The sequence below is a fragment of the Aulostomus chinensis genome, chromosome 6 (genome assembly GCF_037954235.1).
Source record: "Aulostomus chinensis isolate RoL2024-O1b breed Wild chromosome 6, RoL_Achi_v1.0, whole genome shotgun sequence".
Lineage (NCBI taxonomy): Eukaryota > Metazoa > Chordata > Actinopteri > Syngnathiformes > Aulostomidae > Aulostomus > Aulostomus chinensis.
The window spans coordinates 29,295,668-29,301,848 of record NC_141325.1 but is presented as its reverse complement, the minus strand read 5'-3'; the positions used below and the strand labels follow the sequence as shown (position 1 = coordinate 29,301,848).

Here is a 6,181-nt window from a genome sequence, read left to right as displayed (position 1 = left end):
TACCATTAATATTTCAGAGTCCCCGGCAGGAGCCCCGACATGGAGCACAGCGTCTCGGCACTGAAGACGGTCACAACTTTCTTTCCTACCCGAACGGCCAGAGGAAAGGAGTTGAGGCCCTTCATCATGCTCCTTATTTCAGTGCTGCATGAAAAAGTGTGAGTGTTCCAAGGCGAGCCACCACCAGGCGAAGGCTTGAGGACACACAGCATGAGGGTAGAGCTACAGGGTTGGGGATGGAGGAAATGGGGAAAGCAAACAGGGAGGTCCACATGAGAAATTGCTTCAACAGATACGTAGCGCGTATCATCTGGTTTGATGCTGCACCGGGTTCCCGTTGACCCCCACAGCCTGAGCAGCTCCACGCCTGGGCAAGGTCAGCCTGAGGCTCTGCACCGCGCTGAAAGCTGGGACCTGATCTGAAACATTCTCATGGGAAAAAGTACCTGATCTGCAAATGTGACTATTCAGCTCAAAAAGATCTGAGGACAGTCGAACCTGGTGGGAACAGGAGAGAATACAGGCGGCTGAATTGTGCATCATTAACTAACTCTGCAGTTCACATTATCCACATGCTGCGTTGTGTTTGAAGTACCTCAGATCATTTAGTACGTCAAGGTGGAGCGTACAGTCGGCGCCACTGTATCCCGGTCCTGAAGCCAGAGCTTCCTGTGCCAGTGGAGACCCTTCCTGACCCTCATCCCAGAGGACTCTGCAAAAGACAAGACTTGGACACCATCTTGTCCTCTTGAGTTGCATCGGCCGGGGTTGTATCAGCCCACGACTGTGTAGTACGTCAGTCATGATTCCCTGAAGATACGTGTTAGATGTATGTCGATGTAAATGCTCGCAACAAGAAAACAACACTTTAGTTTTGGCAGCAATGTTTCACGATTTAAGTAAAGATCTGACATTTTACAAAAGGTTTTCCCTCACAAATTCTGTTTGCAAATTTGTTAAAATGCGTGAAAGTGAGTGTACGCCACAGAGACCTCGACCTCTGACCCCCAAAATCTTTTCAGTGCATCTTCAAGTCCCAGTAGCCATTTGTGAAAAAAGCAAAATAAGAAATCCCCTCAAGGCATTTGTTAGGTATCACTTCCTGATGGCAACCTCCACCTTTGCCCACCAAGAGGACATTTGTGCCAAATTTAAAGAAATTCCTTAAAAGTGAAAACCCAAACCGCTTCATCCGTGAGCAACAGGGAATGTGAAAACAATCCCTTCAAGGCGCTACTGAGATACTGGGTGGTGTTTTGGCCTATAATGTGTTTTGTGAATGCGCAATGAGGTTGACCTATGACCCCCACTGAGAGGTGAAAACCCAGTTTCTGTCTGTTGAGTTCCACATATATCTCACATCACGTCTCTGCTCTGCAGCTTCTGTCTTTCTGCTCTATAAAGAAGCTGCTGGTTTCTTTCAACAGGGAAGAATTTCTAGCGGCATTTGACGCTTGGGCTCTCTTCTGCTGTGGTGTTTTTTTCCTCGAAGTAACGAGGTTATTACCTCAAATATAATAATCGTGAATGCACCTCGTCAGTCAGAATGCTTCTTTTGTCTCTCCTTGTTTGCAAAGCGGTGTTGGTGGCTTCCTGAGCTTCTGCAGGCTGCTGGGTGTGGAGGGATGCAGCGTCTGTGACAGACACAAGACACATTTAGAAAGAGACTGTGTGTCCCTGGTTGTGCTGCTATGAGCCATGTTTGTTGATAAGTCCACCAGCTCTGCCAAACAAATTACACATTGAGATCAGATTCTGATGCAGGCAGAAATAAAACAACGGTGAAGCTTTTTAATCCCTGGTGATAATGCAAATGCTCTTTGACCGGTTGTTGTTATTCAGATGCTGCTGCCAGGTCCAGATCTGATGTTAAAACAGAGAACGACTGCTGGGTGAGCAGTGACACTGGGACGGATCAGCATGACCTCAAACTGTCTCAGTTTACAGAACAAAGTCCTGATATAGAAGTCCTGATAAATTTATAATAAGCAGAATGCAGCTCACTGTCAACATCGAACCCTTTAAGCAGCACCGTACACTTTAGACCTGGGTTTGTTTTGACAGGAACACGCCAACAAATGGCCTTTGACCACACCTCTTTCCAAATTAACCCACGTGAGCTCACACATGGGTGCAGGTGCATTTGTCAGTTAGGCAACGAGGGCGCGTGGCGAGGACGTAACAAGGGTGATGGTTTTAAATGAGCAGGGATTCCAGGGCAGTGCTGCGCGCCGCCGTGCCGGGCCGAGGAAGGAGTCCTAACTCTTCCATGATGTAAATCTCCTCAGTTCATACAATGTCACGACAGATATTATCCCCCAAAACAGATGAAAACCATGAGCCGGCCAGTATAGGAACAGCAACTCCTCAGTGAAACACTAATTGAGGCTTCATCTCCTGCACACAGCAATTAGATGAGAAAGGGGCTGAGGTTTGGGGATAATGGACACCTACTCCACCCGGTAAATTGAAATTACAAGAATGTGATCTGTGCTCAAATGTGATGAAATAAAAGTGGACACGGGCATTTTGGAAGTGAGTGCACAATCGTGCTCCAGTGGTCCTCAGCTCAGGCTGTCAGCGCCGCCTCACGCTTGAACCCGTTCACACTCTTCGTCCTTCCTCTGCAAAAGGAAATTGGCTTCGCTTCCCAGGTGGAAATCACTCAGTGACTGAGACGTTGCACAAAATGTACCACATGTGGATCTCACACTGACACACGTGAGAAACATTTGTCAGGGGATGAGTCTCTTTTCACCCAAATAAAAACAAAACTACATCCGCTCACACATGCATGGATCCCTCAAATTAACTTTCTGACTCATGCACTTAAGTACGAAGTGAGAATGACACAAACTCCCAAAATAGATGCTGGTGTCAGCTCATCTCTCTGCGAATGACAACCATGGCGGGTGTCACGGATGTCAGCAGTGACTGTCACGCCCCAAGGAATTCTGGGAAGCCAGGGAGATGAGTTAGAAAAAAAAAATCTGAGGAGTGTGTGAGAGATTTGAGTGCAAGCCAAAGAGTAGAAGGTGGAGATGAAGGCGAGGGAGGAACAATCAATTCTCTGACATCCCTAAATGTGCACTTGATGATGCATACCTAAACAGGCCTGGAATGGTCTGCAGGGAGGCGGGCGCCGCGTGAGAGGTGAATGATGAAAGAGGAAGGAAGGGGAGGCTGGGAAGTGAAAGACCAGATTAATTAAAAGAAATTGGGAAGTACGGAGATAAAGAATGAAGTATGTAGGAGAACATCCATCCATTTAGGCCTCTTCTATGAGTGGGACCTCAGAGGACTGTAGTCTAAGCAAAGCAGGCAGCCTTGTAGGTCATTCCGTGGTCCTCGGGGAACGAAAGGAGTGTGGTAGAGTGTAGAGGAGGTGAATACTGATGAAGAGGAGGTGAAGGTATGGTCAGAGATTGTCCATGAGACCCAAGAGCACTCTCACTCTCACCACAGTCCATTTACCATGAAGCCTCAACAAGCTTTAGTCTGAACAGTGAGAGAGAAAGGACTCCTTGTCTCAGCCTGCTTCCTTCAAACCACATTCAAACAATTTATTACTTCTTTGTCTGAAAAATACAAATACATATTCATCAAAGTTGGTTATAAATACCAGATGGATATGAAGGACGAATAAATAGTTAATCCAATGAGATTGCAAAATATGATGTTTTTTTCCCCCTCAGTGATTTATTCCTCTATAACAAATCAAACCTCAGGTGGTGGCGGGGGGGGGGGGGGGCAGGGTCACCCTAGACATGTAGTAACTAGTAGTACTGCTGTTCTCTACTCATGTGTATGGACAGACGTCCTTCTGCTGGTTGGGTCTTTGTCCTGGTCGCTACTGTTTAGTGTCTGACAGCTCCAGGCTTCTCAAACCTGCCGTGTTCATTCCTGGGGACCCAAACAAGTGCTCTGCTGAGTTTGGTGCAATGTTGATGTGTAATATCTTCAATATGTTTAATATATGTGTTTACTGTTAAATAAACCTCAACTAAAGTAGCACTCAGTGAGTGATTGGGGAGGGCGGAGCCTCAGGTGCCGCAGGCTGCAGGTATTCGGGTACATTGTTGAACGTTGGTCATTCCCCTTCAGGAAGCACTCAGAGCCCAGAACACAAGCACAGTTGGAAGTGTTCCACTCTTGTAGCGTAATACTCTGTCTGAGCTGTTTACATGGCCAAGGACATCTAATATTCCACTAGTAATCATGTTTGTGTGCGGCCATTGTTTACAACGCACCTGGCCATCAACAAGGAGGAGGACGTGTCACAAACTGCTTTCAAACCCTGAGACACCTGAAAACATTTTGCTGTTGTCCAAAGAACATCTGCATTTCCCATATGTCAATTTAACAAACTCAAAAATTCAGAAAAAGGCCAAATTTCAAAAACCCAAATGGAAAATGCTGTTCATATGATCCTTATGAAATCTGTACTCTGGTCCTTTTATGAATATTGGCGTGCATGCAAACGCAATAAACAGAGGGATCACTTGCACAGGCAGGCTTATTCCCTGAGACGGTGGTGATTGTGAAGCACCACTACAGATAAAGTTGTCATCGTCAGAGCAAACAGAGCCGCTCAACTCCAGACTGAAGACCCAGAAAATAGGAAGCATCTATCAGCACGCGTCGATCCACCAGCTTTTATTTTTAAATGCAGCCCTACTAGAGATGAAAGTAGCATTTATTACTAAGAGTACTCAGCCTGCCATGTATTCATATGTGTGTGTGTGTGTGTGTGTGTAGTTACTCTCATGGTGTTGATTTATACACTCAGTCACACATCACATCAATTGTATCCATTTTTCTGAGAGTTGAAGAATCTGCCGGTGTCCAAACAATCACTCCATTCTAGTCAGGTGAGTTCTTAACTGGCGTGTTCTTAACTGGCGTGTTTTTAACTGGCATGTTTTTAACTGGTGTGTTCTTAACTGGCGTGTTTTTAACCGGCGTGTTTTTAACTGGCGTGTTCTTAACTGGCGTGTTTTTAACTGGCATGTTCTTAACTGGCGTGTTCTTAACTGGCGTGTTCTTAACTGGCGTGTTCTTAACTGGCGTGTTCTTAACTGGCGTGTTCTTAACTGGCCTGTTTTTAACTGGTGTGTTCTTAACTGGCGTGTTTTTAACTGGCATGTTCTTAACTGGTATGTTGTGAACTGGCGTGCTCTGAACTGGCGCTTCACTTGTTATCACTTTCAGAAAGATTTGACTGTGAGACTCAGATGGATTTATAATGTTTTCAGTGGAAGAACATTCAACAAATCACAATAACTCAGTCGGGATGTCTTCGGAGAGCTAATGATTTTTCAGAGAGATGGAAAACAGAAACGAGACAACAGCCTCCAAAGAAGAGTGACACGCCGCTGAGCCCAGGCAAGCATCAGCTTGACTCAAATTACTCAGAAAGAATTTCTGAACAGCAAATACTGAGGAACGTCATCATCTTTCCACGACTAAATATGGATCCCCCTTCCCTGTTTCATGTGAAACATTTGAACTCATGCCTTAGCCCGCTCTTTCATCACTGGATTGTAAATATCCTTTGCGTCAAATGGAAGATTTCAAATATCGAAGACAATAAAATATAATATGTTATCTGTCACAGAACTGGGGAGCTGAAGAAAGAAGGAGAGTCATACTTATCTTAAGATACTCTTGGAGAAAATCAAGGGGAATAAAGCACTGCAAAAAATCTACGAGGCAGCAAAAATGTCAGTGGCTCAACAGCGAAGACGACGCTCAGTTTAAAAACTCGTGAAACAGACGGTGCTGACAAATCCGAGTCAGGTGATGAACGCCTCAAAAAAGAGAAAAGTTGTCTCTGAGTGTTACCTTTTTATGTAAATATTCTTTCTTGCATGTAATATTTTGTCTGAAAGCAGCAACTTTGATAGGATGAGAGAGTAACACAGTTTTTTGACCACGCATGCCAACGACAGCACACTCGTGTCATACGGAAGAACTAGAAGAAGATATGAAGTACTTTTCCAAGTTAATTGGCAGGCAGAATATTTTCACTAAGCAGTCAACCATCCAGACAGCGACGGGTGTGTCACAGAAAAATATTCAGACACTGTCAAGGATATTGTGCTGAATTGTGCTTGTTCATAATATTTTTCGACCTTTTCTTAACCCGGTACATGAAAGAAAGCTGAAAAGTATTGAAACA

The 6,181-nt window shown here is 44.9% G+C and overlaps 1 long non-coding RNA gene across 1 annotated transcript; it reads right to left on the bottom strand.

The window, feature by feature from the left end:
• Positions 1-602: 602 nt before the first annotated feature.
• Positions 603-5,765, bottom strand: LOC147260718 (uncharacterized). Its single transcript, XR_015116312.1, has 3 exons — positions 5,652-5,765; positions 1,534-1,634; positions 603-712 (listed from the first exon to the last, which is right to left on the bottom strand). It is a non-coding gene; the product is annotated as an uncharacterized LOC147260718 (long non-coding RNA).
• Positions 5,766-6,181: the final 416 nt, after the last annotated feature.